The following is a 14,841-nucleotide window of genomic DNA, read 5'->3' on the forward strand; positions in this document are numbered from 1 at the left end:
CAGATTCACTCACCCGGACATCCGCAATCGGGATAAGTGGTCGCACGAAGCTGGTTAGCAACTCGTTGACCCTCAGTGAATAAAATATGATGTTAAACACATAATACAGACTGAAAGTAAAAGCTGCTGCAAAGCAGTGGTGTGTGTGTGTGTGTGAGAGAGAGTGTGTGTGAGAGAGAGTGTGAGAGAGTGTGTGTGAGAGAGAGAGAGAGGATAAGCACATTATAGTATAGTGTTATAAGCTTTAAGTGCTTTGGTCAGTTTGGTGTTTAACGAGCTGAGAGTAAAAGATTAAATATAAAGGCAGAATTCAGAGGTTGGCTTAGTCTGCCTGCAAAATTGATAGAAGGGCCACAAGTGTAAATCAGTGTCCTCTTTTAGGATCATATATTCATGTTAATAGAGCAATAAAATTGTTTGTAGTTTATCAAGAAAAAGAAGAATAAAGTTGTCTAAGAATCTATATTCATTACTGATGCTCATGAGGGAAACAGGCATTATAGATGCTACTGAAAAACTTCCTACTTCCTACAAACATGGGTTAGACGCAGGGGTCTCAAACTCGCGGGCCGCAAACGGCCCCACCCCCTACTTACGGTCTGCGATTTGATGTCAAAAATATAAGACAATTTGGCCTTTTAAGTTACTTTTTTGACATTCCGCTTTCCCCTCCAATTAAGAGGAGTTAGCGAAATGTCAAAAAAGTAACTTAAAGGGCCAAATTATTTTTGACGTCAAATCGCGGGCCGGATGTGGCCCGCGGGCGCTTGTTTGAGACACCTGGGGAATTGATGGGTTAGTAGGGGGGGTGATTTTGTACCTGTTGATCTCTACTCTGGGTTTGCACTACAAGTTACCATGGCGATTTACCACAGAAAGAAGTTGTACTACAGAAAACCCAGGGTTAAGCCTGAAGTTACCTGGATAAAATGAAAACCTGCTTGGTAATGCGGACCTCCGTCTAACTTGTCAGTCGCTCTCTCTGTGTGTGTGTTTTTGTGTGTTAAATAATGACAGTATGAAGATGGATGCATCATAATCTCACACTTGGCTACCTCTCAGTCAGCTGGATTTAATACAGTCACCCAGCCAGACTACACAATCATGTTCTACAAACCTCGTTTTCTGCTCCTCTGTCTGTCTGTCTCTCTGTCTGACAGCTAAACAATGTGCCTGACACTTTGCAGTGAAACATGAAGGGGCAGGAGATGAAAGCGAAAACGGAGAAGAGAGAGGGAAAGAAAAAGCTTTTTGAAAGCGGGAGTTCAGCTCTGCGGCCTTCGCTGTCTTCACCTCCCTCAATCCACGGCTGTAAACACAAACAAATACCAGCTGTCCAAACACACACGCAATTGGCCATACGTAAACACACTACACGCCCACGCATGCCAGTGGTATAGTGGTGTTTTCGGTGGTAAAACGAGGGGTGACAGAGTCCGCCGTGTCCTTAACTCACCTCCTGACTGCCTCCTGTGCTGGATATGAAAGAGATCCCCTGTGTTGATTGTCTGTACCACTTTGAGAGTCAGCAACTTTGTATCAGGTTGGGAGCAGTAATAAACTGCCTTAAACACCCACTGTAACACAGAACATGAGGGTGTGAGGCTATTATAACAACTCTGTCATAAATTAATGTTAATCTGTTCAGGCCATGCTTCGCTCGGCTACCGGCTTCTTTAGCCGGTGTTTTTTCAGAGAACACGGTTTAGCTGCTCGTGCTAAGTACCCGGTTCTTCTTCTGTTTACCCCAAACAGACTGCTGGTGAAAACAGAAGACGCCACATTTTATTCTGCCACCACAGCAGAACTATCCATCTGTCTATGTAAAGATGTATCATAGCTGTAGATTTCAAGGATTTCAGGAAACACATGAAGATTTCTGTCTTCATTAAAAGAAGAAGCAGCAGGTTTATTTAGAAAATGCTGCAACATTGTTAGTAGGGTTAGGTCTTTTTTTTTTTTTTCCCTGGGTCACTTCATCAAAAAAAAATTAAATAATTCAACCATATCTTAAAAAAAGAAGCTTCCGCTTGACCACCTCAGAATCAGCTCACTAATATGTACAATAACTTCAGTGTATTTAATGAAGCCATGCAAAAATGTACCTTTATACTATGGTACTTATACATGTTCTTGGCTCTCGGAGTACATAAGGGTGAAAGTTTATGTTTTTATTTGCTTTACAGTATCTTGATCCCTCATACCTTCATAAATACAGGAGCTGACACATGAAATATTCAAACTGCCAAAACAAAATCCGTTTTACACCTACCAAGAGGCACAAAGCCTTTTTTGTTAAGTCCATTTTTTTTTTTTTGTTCTATAACCAACTCTGAGCATTGGTGTCATGGAAAAAAAAATGTGCGGTTGTGGTGTTTGTTTCAATAAAACCACACCCTTGATATTTCATCTGTTTTCTGGTTTCTGATACAGCCTCTGTGCAGTCCTTGGTATACAGAGGAGTTCATGATTGACTCACGGGTCCTGTGACTGCAAAACCAGTCTGAGTTGTCACCACTCCACCACCATGCTTTGACGGTTAGTACGAGGTGTTTGTGCTGATATGCTGCATTTGTTTTTCTCCAAATGTGGGGCTGTGCTTTATGGTCATATCTTGTTACCAGGGTCATCATCTGGTCTGGATTCTTTGTGTCAAGATAATTTACAGTTAGTCATAGAAAAAAAAATTGAATTTAAAGACAAAGATCTGACAAAGATTTTCCAGATCTGAAAATGTCATGTGACTATCTGTACTTATGAAATTACTATAGCTCAAAAATGCTGGAGAAAGTAAGACAAATTAAAAAGTGTGAAAAAAAAATGAAATTTTGATTTAATTTTTACAAAACCCAGTTACACATTTGTAGCTGAAATACATCAGAGCTCTTTAAATCTATGGGTTGATAACTTATTTTATGAACCAGTGACACATGCACATTTAAGCGGGCTGATGCCCCAAACAAAAGGCAAAAGTAACCTGATATCAGACAGCACTGTCAACTCAATACTGTCTGTCTGACTGTCAGGCCTGGACACAGGTAAACACAAACGTACAGAAAAGAGAAAATCGTGCCCATAAATATTAAACACTTCACCATAAACTTCAGCAGAATACAGGAACTAAAGTGCCTGATGATCTAAATTTCCTGGGAGGAGGACTCACAGACCCCTTAACTTGCTCAAAGGCACCCTATGCCCTCGAGTATATGCACATTACCTCTTGTTAGCGTAACAAAGTAATACAGCACCGTTCATTTTATCTATGTTTCGCACACCGCAGGCCGCTGTTTTCTGGGTCACTGAATGTTGTGGACTCAACACAGCACCACAGATGGCACGCCACCGGCAGGCTGCACCTGCCTTGTCTCATGCGCAAACATCACCGAGCTACTCTAAGGAAATTAAAGGCTTATTTGACCTTGTATTTTCTGTAAACTAATGGAGACTAATGGAGCTTCTCCTGGCTACTACAGTGAATACAGCTGCTCCGACAATGCATTTGAAATCAGCTTTGAGAATGTTTTATGAGGAATTTTGTATCATGTGAGAACCAGTGAACCTAAACAGAACTGTGTTATGTCTACACAAAAGTCTGCAGGGCATGTTTCGTTCTTTTATTTTGTCTGGGTGCATATTAGATTGTCAGATGTATACAGTGGGTAATAAATTTCAGTCTAAAATCTCCTGCTAATCCTCCAATTTCAAGGCCTCAGTGGCAGAGTGCCAGAGACAGCGAAGCAGCCTCGTTCAGACATGCCGAGCGGTGTTAACACTAGGTAAGGTGCTCCTTTCCTTCTAAGCTCCATTACATGGTAGATAAATCACTGATGGCTGGTGCCAATAAGCTCTATTTTGATTTGTAGCATCTACAGAACATTTGCCCTGAAGGGCTGTGGTTTGTCTAAGTAATCAAAGATTTTACTGTTCCTTTTCATGTCTCTTATTTGTTAGTAGTAGGGTCCTACTTTGCCTTTATTTATAAAGGTTCAGTAATGTTGCATATGTTAGGTGTTGGAATCAGCACACCAAACTGTTCCAGGTCAGACTTCAGCTCCTTGGATGTTCTGGGTAGTGGTTTTTCCACAAATCAGACCAACTTTTGAAGATGACCTTGTACCATTTAAGAGGTCCTGTTTTCAGTGATAATAGCACTCTGATGTTCTCTGATGGTTGCTTTGTGTTTGCCATTGTGAAAAGGAACAGGGGAAGTGGCTTTTGGAAGCATTTAAGTCCTCACTGGCTAATTCAAGTCATGTGGACAAGGACAATTTTTTCACTGTTGAGTCAGAAGTACTTATGTTTGAACTGATCTGAAGGTTGCCAATGCAGGTTTCAGCTAATAAGAAGTAAAATTAGCTTAAAGGGTCATTTTAGATAATGGACAATCTTTCTCGGAAGTTTTGAGTTCCAGTAAAATATAAATAAGGATTATTTTTGAACTGTGACTTCCAAAAAGCTACTCTAGTTGGGTCAGACAGAGAAAAAAAAATAAGGACCTGGAAATCTGCATAATTGGTCTCCAAAGATTAGTATGTGAACTAGACTTAGACAATCTGCAGTACTGTGCAAAAGTCTTGAGCCACCCCTCCTTTCTTATTTTGCTAGAAAAAATGGAAAAGAGGTGCAGTGATTTATTGAAACATGTGCAAACATACATGGAAATACAGTATTGGTATGACCACCTTTATTCTTCAGCACAGCCTGAACTCTCGTAGGCAGCGTTCTTGTCATTTCTTTCAGTAGTCTTCAGGAATAGCTCTCCAGGCTTCTGGAAGGACATTCAAAGATCTTCTTTGGATATTGGCTCAGCCAAGATGATCCCACACTGCTTCAAAAATGTTGAAGTCTGGGCTTTGGGGAGGCCAATCCATGACTGATAGTGTTCCACTGTGTGTTTTTCCATCCAGGTATGCTTTTTGGCAGTGTGTTTGGGATCGCTGTTATGCCAATCAGTTGCTTTCCAGATGGTATTGCATGGTGGATGAAAATCTGATATTTCTCAACCTCCTCTGTACATACTGACGGAGGTTTGAATCAAAGTCACCTTGCTGGAGCAAAAATACTGAACTTAAAATTAGATCTTTGCTAAGTTGTCTGTCATGTGTGCAAATAACACTGGTTCACACCTTGAGTTAGGAGTCTTTTTCATGCCTGAATGATTCATAGGTCAATGTTAAGTGGCTTAACAAAAATGGTCATATACAAGAACTTTGAAACTTGTAAAAAGCAGCCAATGTCCAAAGAAAAATTTGAAAGAACTCCATAAAGCCTGAAGAACTGTTGCTCAAGATCACTTAAAAAACAAAAATACAGGGAAGTCTGGCACCTTGGAAGCAAAATATGAAGATATGAGGGGTGGCTCAAGACCTTTGCCAAGTAATGCTGTACTTTTATTTAATGTTGGTTGATAATGGTGGGTAGAGCTGTAGGCTTGTGCTGTATATCATATTTTAGGTGTACTGTTAAAAGACTAGAGGTGTAGAAATGGGCAGGATGCCTGTAAGGTATGCAGACATGGGGAAGACAGAGGACACTGCAGTGTGTGGAGGTGGGCAGAGGAGCAGAACGGACAGAGTGACATTGGGCGCATTTGTAACCTGGCACCTCACCTTCCCCTGTTCTCCCTACAGGTGGAGGCTCCAGCAGCAGGAAGTGGGGGAAAGGTCGCACACACACACACACACACACACACACACACACACACACACACACACACACACACACACACACACACACACACACACACACACACACAGTGCTGTGAAAAAGTGTTTGCCCCTTCCTAATTTCTTAGTTTTTGTTGCATATTTGTCACACTTACATATTTCAGATCATCAAACAAATTTTAAGATTATACAAATAACCTGAACAAATACAGCATGCAGTTTTTTAATGATGATTTTATTTATTAAGGGGGAAAAAAAGCTATCCAAACCTGCCGGGCCCTGTGTGAAAAAATAACCCGCCTGACTTGGAAAAGTGGTGAATCTTCCCAGGAGAGGCCGCCCTACCAAAATTAGTGGAGCGTATTGATGACTCATCCAGGAGGTCACAAAAGAACCCAAAACACTGGAACAACAAAACAGAATTTCATAAAAAGAACATCAAACCAACAGTCAAACATGGTGGAGGTAGTGTGATGTTCTAGAGGTACTTTGCTACTCCCGGATCTGGACAACTTGCAGTAATTGATGGGACCAGGAATTCTGCTCTGTAATCTTGAAGGAGAATATCTAGCCATCAGTTCATGCCCTGAAACTCAGGTTCACTTGGGTTATGCAGCAGGACAATGATCCAAAACACACTAGTAAGTCCACCTCTGAATGTCCCAGAAAAACCAAAACAAAATGAAGGTTTTGGAGTGGCCTGGTCAAAGTCTGGACTGGGATACTCTGATTGGGATACTTTGGCATGACCTTAAACAGGCCACTCGTGCTTGAAACCCCTCCAAGAAGAGTGTGCCAAAATTCCTCCACAGTGATTCACAACTCATTGCCAGTTATCACAAACGCTTGATTGCAGTTTTTGCTGCCAAAGGTGGCACAACCAGTTATTAGGTTTAGGGGGCAATTACGTTTTCACACAGGGCCAGGTAGGTTTGGATAACATTTTTCCATTAATATATGATATCATCATTTAAAAACTGCATTTTGTATTTATTCAGGTTATCTTTGTCTAATATTAAAATTAATTTAATAATGTAAGTGTGACAAATATACAAAAAAACGAGAAATCAGGAAGGCAGCAAATACTTTATCATGGCAAAGTATATACTGTATACACAGTGTCAAACAAAAGCTGGGTGAAGAGAGGTCAGAATAATAGAAAGACCCTTTTATAGGAGGGTTTCTCTACCAAAAAAGCTACTAAAAATAAATGAATAATGAAAAAGCTGAAGAACACAAACACTTACTTGCCAATCAAAGGAGTATTAGATGATAGCTTGAAAGATAAAAACAAACAAGAAGGCTCATAGATTCACTGCAGGAGCAATGCATCATGCTGTCGTACTGGCAGCAGTCACAGTTCAGCACTGGTAGAAATGACTTGGAAAAAATGAGCATCTGTGTCCTGATGGTGCCACAGCAATCACTCAGCCTGTCTTCTTTGCTCTCTAAGAAAAATAACATTTGCTCTGGTGTTATTATACTTGAAAGTCACCTTGAAACCTACTACAAATGTGAGCTATATATTGAAGGGACATTAGATAATAGACTAACTTTACCTTGAAATTCTCAAACCATCTGAGATGTTGCTATGAAGTTATGCAACAACAGCAAATATGGTAACTCAGAGAGTGTCTGGCCTACTTTCAGCAGTTATGGCACTGGCCAGGGTTCTGCAAAGCAGCAGATGTGGCCTAAAAGTCACAGGCTTGAGCGCCTGAGTGGCTCAGGGGTGGAGCAGGTGACCACGTGTACGGTATATGCCACTTTGTGGTGCGGGCGGCACGAGTTTGAGTCCTGGCTTGTCGCCGATTTGCCTACGTGTCTTCCCTCATATCTTTCCCCCATTTCCCGTCTCTCTATACTGCCGATAAAGCTGCTGGGGCCAAAAAAAAAAGTCACAGGCTGGGCTTGACATTAGTGACCCCAAGTATTGGGGTGTTGGCCAGATATGTGGGGTGGCTGTAGCTCGGGAGGTACAGCAGGTCACCTACTGATTGGAAGGTCAGCGGTTCGATTCCTGGCTACTCCAGGCTGCATGTATCCTTGGGCAAGATACTTAACCCCAAGTTGCTCTCTGATGCAAGCGTTGGAGTGTGAATGTGTGTGAATGTTAGATAATTAAAAGCTCTTAGCTTAGTTAATCATGGAAGTGCTTGTATAAAAGGGTGTGCATGGGTAAATGTGTTGTATAAGCGCTTTGAGTGCTCAGATTGAGTAGAAAAGTGCTAAAGAAGAACTAGTCCATTTACTATATGTCACAACACACCTGATCTCTGTATGGTTGAGTTAAAGCAACCAGAGTTACTACCTTTAGTCAAGGCCAACTGTGGTCTCTGGAAAAGTGCAGAAATTGGCCACATTTGGGCTATTTGGGTGGTCTCAAAGCCCTTCTTTCATGAAGAAAGTTCTATATTTCATACTAGTTAGTTTATGCTTGTAAAGTCAGCAACAATCCATAAATATCAGGGATAAAAAGATAAATTTAATTGCCAGAAACATGCACACAGATTATTTTTATTTTTACACTGTCACAGATTCTCCTAAATACCAAAGCAAAAAGCTGCTATAAGCATTCATAGTTTGAGTAACTCTGTGTCAGCTCATAGTTTTGGTTTCATAGAGTGCAGTTTTACCATTCTGCTTCTGCCAAAAATCTCTGCATGCAACTGTTTTCTGCCAAAACCTCCAATAAACACACTCCTCAGCACCAAATGGTAAAGTTAGCAGCTAGCTGGTGAACATAATGGAAATCCGTTACCAGCCAGATATTTAATCAAATATCAAGTCAGAGCTAAGAGAAGAATGAATACTGGACTTTTTACAGGACTCAAAGCTAATACCAATGCTGCTCAGTATTTGGGCTTTATCACACAATCCTGTACATTTCCTGTGCAAACAGCTGTAGTGACACGCAATGTTAAAAAAACAAAAATCCACTAAATCAAACTGGACAGATGGTTGTCTTTGTTTACAAAAATTATGTCTCAAAATAAGCAGTGAATGTTTAACAGCGTTACAATTGCACCTTTAACATAAAAATGTGGTTTCAGCCGGTGCTGGTGTCGCCAGCTCTCTCTCCGTCTCTGTCTCTGTGTATATGACCGCAGTGAACCTGTGACAATGGCTCTGTGCCATTTCAGCCACTCCGTGCCCGAGATCCTGAGTTGGGCACAAAGCCGGCTTTATCCCTGCTCTCAGTGTTGTATCAGTGCTGCCTGGCTGGATGCATTAGCACCAGAATTAGCAGCCACACACACACACACACACACACACACACACACACACACACACACACACACACACACACACACACACACACACACACACACACACACACTCTAAAACAAAACATTAGACTTAAACTGGAAGCAGGGGAAGTTCTGTGTGCTCTCATGTGAACATGTGTGGGAATAAAACCAGAGCACTAACCACCAGGGCAACAGGCAGACACAGACATACTGTGTGCTGTTTCAGTTCCCATTTTATGCGGTTCTAGTGGCAGGAAAAACATTAAGTAACGTGACGTATGATCTGTCTGTGCGAGTGGACACCACGACTCAACGTGCCAGCTTTACAATAGGACTGTGCATTAAAGTGTTCCTTTCAATTTCTTCCTTTCTGTTTCAATTCCCTAGAAATCACCCCCGCTGTCACCCTTTGAGTGTGGCGGACGCTCATTCTTCTCTTTTGGTCCATCTCTTTGACTCCTTTGCAGATGGGCAGAGAGTTTGGAATGTGAAAATGGGACATTTTCAAGACACAGAGGAGGGAAATGAGTCATAAAACACGTTTAAAGGTGAATTGACTGGTTGTTAAGCTGCATGCTTTCACACTTAAACACCAACTGTCACTTGTAACCTGTACTGCCACGCATCTGTTTCGCTTTTGTGTGAAACATACAACTGAATTTGAGCTTCTCCAACACAATTTTCTGTTACAGTCCTGCACACGGACTCTACAGCACTGTGCCTTTTCCCCCCCTTGACTGTGAGGCAGCTCTGTGGTGGCAGCAGGGGTTCGATTAGATCAGATGAAACTTTAATGATCTCTCTGGTGAATCAGGCCATTGCAACAAGCCAGCACAGACAGCATACATCAAAGATAAAGAGGATGCAAACAGGAAGACAGCAAATGAGCTATCTATACATACAGACAAGAGTATTATCACTAGCACTTACCTGTTTAAATATATGTAGCAAGATTTGTAATGTAACAGCAGTAGAATGAGAATGAACACATTATTAAGAGAGGAAGCTATATACATTATTAATATTTCTGCTAATAATTATGAATATTTCTGCTAAAAAGCTGAGAAGACCTGAGCTAATTGGCTAGAGTGGTTCAGAATCAGAACTAATCAGCTAAACAGAGCCGGGTGAGGCTTAAGGCCCGTCCATAAAGTGAATTTCCTGTAAATCATCTCTTCTTTTGGTAGTTACCTCAATTGTTTGCTTTAGAGTTCATTTTAACTTAGTTTAATTTAACTGTTATTTGCCATTGATACGAATTTCACTGACATTCCGTGTTTTGAAGTCACCATATAGCTCCTATGTGCACTTCTCCAGGCACAGTGGTTGTCCTAGATAAATGCTAATGTGATGTTCACAGTGGCAATGCTATTGTACAGATCAGGACTCAGTCACACAACGCATAGAGACTGGTGGGTGACCCCTTAGCGACATTCCCCAACCAATAAGAATGCTTTGCATTGCACTTGGTGATGTAAGACTTGGATGCATCTGCTTGGCCATGGAAACCCATTCCGTGAAGCTTTCTATGCACTGTTCTTGAGCTAATCTGAAGGCCACGTGAAGTCTGGAGGTCTGCAGCAATTGGCTCTGCAGAAAGTTTGGGACCTCTGCACACTATGTGCCTAAGCATCCACTGATCCATGTGATTTTAGGTGAACTTTGATTATGTTCATTCCACATTTCAAATCCAACAATTCAACCATTCTCATGTGTTAAAATGATGTATTTAGTTTGTTTGAACACAAAATTGACTGCAGATGTGTTAACAAGTCAATCCACCTGGGGAAAATAATGAGCCAGCACCCTGAGGGCAGGACACTGTGGTAGCAAACTCTTGTGATTTGTCACTGTGATTTATCATTGCTGTTATATGTATAACAATGAGATGCTGCATGGTCTTAATCTCTGAATTTTACTGCTGAATGATGCCGTGTGCAGATTTTAAGAGATGCCTTATTACATAACCCTCATGTTGCACCAGACGATTTACAGCAGCGATATGTGTGTGAACGAAGTCAGCGTGTCTGTGATATAATGCCTTTGATGCAGGACTGGATCCATCCTCGCTTGCCTGTCGCTGCAGCTGCAGACATCGTTTTTCATATTAGACCTGCATGGCTGGCAGCGTGCCTGACACCCTCTCTCGTGCCCTCCTTTCTCTCTCTTCTCCTCCCTCTTTTCACCTCCTCTCACATCCCTTTATATTTCTCTCCTCCCTCACTTACTTTACACAAACATACCGCTCCTCCTTCATCTGAGTGTTGCAGTGATCCTGCCTGTCTGCCACCAACCACCCTAATAGAGTGGTGGTGAGGAGGGGGGTGATGGCCCATTTTCGTGACATCATTGCTGCCACATGCCTTCAGTCAGCGTGTTCAAGACCATGATGAGAACCAACTGCTGTGACCGTGAGAGAGTGTGTATTCAAATTCTCTTCCTATTAGTCAGTGTGAGAGTCCAGCTGCGAGCTGCTGCACAGGAAGAGGTTCTTAGGATGCTTTTGTTCAGACAAAAGAAGAAGAACGTCCGCACACTGACTCACCCACATTTGAAATAATAATAAAGAGTTCCTGTGTCCTTTTTTTTTTTAGGTTTTATTTGGTCTTTATAAGTACAGAAATACACACACATTAATCCAAGCATGACGCAACCCTCTAAGCAACTCTATGTCATCATCAGTGACGTTCATTGGGAGGGAGTGAGCTAATCCAAAATGCTGAATAATAAAGGGCAAAGTAGACAGCAGTGTTTGCTACACTAATCTCCTTTACAATACAGTAAGAGCACAGACAGTAAACACATTGTCCCATTTAACTTTGCTTTGAACTGCCACAATACTGTTACAGTTATAGTTTAAGTTGTTTTATAGGCCACCTCAGTGTATCTGTTATGCAACAGACCTCTGCCAAGGCTGGTAATGATAGAGGACGGTTCTAGCGCTATGGAAAGTGTTACTCTGTTTTTTCTTCCTAATGTCTGTGTTGAGCCATTTACTAATTATAGTGTTCTTTACTACTCCTGCTGCTTTGAAATGTTTAAAACATGCTACTTTAAAAACAAACGGCTGTCACTTCACTCAGTAGCTGACTATCCTGATCGTCCTTTTGTCAAACTGATGCCTTTCTTTAGAGCCGCAGCAATCCATTTTTATTTGGACACTTGGGGGCAGCGTCACTAGCTGTGTTCATTCAGTTCAATTTTATTTATATAGGACCAAATTACAACAACAGGCACTTTACAGAGAAAACTGTTTTTTCTACTAGGCTGTAAATATACTTTTTAATGCTGTAACACTGGTTATGTTAACATGGCAGTCAGTGGGGACTGATTTCCTTTTGGAGCCAGCTACTTGAGGCACCTTGAGGAACTGCAGTTCGTAAAGAAACTTCTGTGCTGGCGTCATTGTTAAGCTCCAGAGGTTGCCCCTGGGTTTCTACTGATTAGCTATTGACAAATCAAGACAATCCTGTACTCCATGGAAATCCATTAGAGTGGAGACAGTGTCAGATAAAATGGAAAGAGTGTGTAAAGAGCATCCCATCCTGTCTGATCTGAGGCTAGGGCAGCAAAGCAAGCCATGAACACAGCAAAGACATTTTTTAACACAGTTGACACAGCAGCCATTTTTAAATGAAATAGAATTGTAGCAGTATGAGAGCCTGGAAACTATTTTGGTCGCCACTCCTGAGAAAAATATTTCACTTTTTAGCACCTAAATGGTCCACTAGACTCAGTAGCTTGTTGCTAATGTTTTATACCTGCCAGGAGCTGATTCCATCTCCAAATAATACCTAAGGCACTTCCTGTGAAGCATTTGGGGTCCAGTTATTGAACATTTGTGCTCTGACTGTAACACTATTGTCAAGTGACACATGAGGACTTTTGGTTGCTGTATAATGAAGCTCATTAACCATCAATGACTGTGTATCCTTCTCTGAGTGACTAATACCCTGACAGGTGGTGTGCACACATACCTTACTGTTACTTGAGCTGAGTGCACCTATCTGCCCCACACACACACACACACACACACAAACACACACACACACACACACACACACACACACACACACACACACACACACACACACACACACACACACACACACACACACAGAGAAAGAGAGAGACAAAATGAAAGAAGAGGAAGGAAACATTGTGCATAAAAGTCCTGCGCAGTGTGTTAGTACATACACTGTGAGATGAATGAAAGAGGAGATGGAGGGGAGGTTATATAGAGACTTACAAGTCCCGGACCAGTGACGTCAATTGTAAACTAAAGACTTAATCCTCTGTGGGCCTGACCTGCTCCTTGTGCTACCCTGACATCTAGTGGTCAACTGATACAACAACACACTCAGCCATTCAGAGGACGAACTCTGGTACAGTAAAGACACCTAAAATAATTTCTGCCTATCAGTTTACTTAGGCAAAGGCTGAGGCCCGACTAACCTCCACTCCTCATCAAATTATAATGTGGGAAATAAAAAATGAGGTCATGATAAGGTTTATGAAATGCCCTCTTTGTATGCACACAGAATAACTGTCTGCTGGCCACCATCTCAACCAAGGCCAGCATACAGTGTTTGTATGGAGTGATTTGATGGATTGGATTAAAAGATCAGCTCTGTTGATGTTATAAACTGGCTCCAGGCTTTATTGACGCTACAGTGGCTCTCTACTGTACTGTCACATGGGGCCAAGTGCCGCATTATACAGTTCAACGAGCGTGTGTGTGTGTGTGTGTGTGTGCGCCCAAACACACCAAGGCTTTATTTTTAGATCACTGTTTATGTATGGTGTGTGACTGCGACCTTTGAACTCTTCATCAACTTGACACGCATTCAGATTCCTGTCATGAATGACCGCTGAAAAAAAAAAAAACAATCTGCGTGTGCCACTACAAACAATACCATTATAGTAATTTATGTCCGCAATGAAATGTGAGCTTCAAAACAAGCAAACCAAGCTTCCAGGTCATTAAAATCACACCTTCTCATTAAGTTGCATTAGCCTCCTGATGTTTGCTGCACATCTGAAAACTGCTTTACAACCCACCTTCACCCCAGCACCTCCTTTTTTATGCTGTGTTTGATCTAATCAATATCAAATATGTTGTCACTGAAGCCTACTATGTCTGAGGGTATTGCTGGTCCTCTTCTTGTTTACAGTATGGCAGAGCTCCACAGAGCAAGTCACAAGCATGTTACCTGCCAGTGGCCAGCAGCAGCCCATATTCAATTAGAATATTGTTATAAAGTGATGTTAATCAGCCTTTAATTGGGTTGTAAATTGTGTTTCACTGTTACGTTTACCTTTCGGTGACAGAGGAGGACAGACAGGATGAGAAGGAGAGAGAGCTGAATGATGACAGCAAAAGGAGAGTGACCAAAAGGAAAACAGGTAAGAGTGGGCATGTCAACAAGTTATCACGACAAGGTAGCGTCTGTTTTGCCCACATTCACTGATGATGATTTTACAGCCCAAATAGAAAATATCCATTGATGTGAATGGTAGCATTAAGAGGAGTCATATCACTCTAAACACAACTGAAGAGGATGGCTGCCGCTACACTGATGTGACAAACTACAAATTTGAGCTCCACTCTTGTATCTGAGTACCTGATAACCTGTGGGGATTCTGCACAATAAAGGGAGGGTTTGTATGAATTCAAAAACTTTAAGGTAAAAGCAACTCTATTGCCAGTTTGTTTTTTGTCCAGGTGTATGGAGTGGCAGGGCGATTTATTTTTTATGATTGTACTGAATAATGAAGCTTAGGCATAAGTTCAATAAGGAAGCTCTATTCTATTCACTCTGCCTGCTTTCCTGGGTATTTGGCTGCTAGTTTATTCTTCATATCACGTCTGCTTTTCCATGCTATCAAATTCAAAGCTGACATCATCGCTGTAGTCCAATCGT

The sequence above is a fragment of the Archocentrus centrarchus genome, chromosome 19, assembly GCF_007364275.1.
Source record: "Archocentrus centrarchus isolate MPI-CPG fArcCen1 chromosome 19, fArcCen1, whole genome shotgun sequence".
Taxonomy (NCBI): domain Eukaryota; kingdom Metazoa; phylum Chordata; class Actinopteri; order Cichliformes; family Cichlidae; genus Archocentrus; species Archocentrus centrarchus.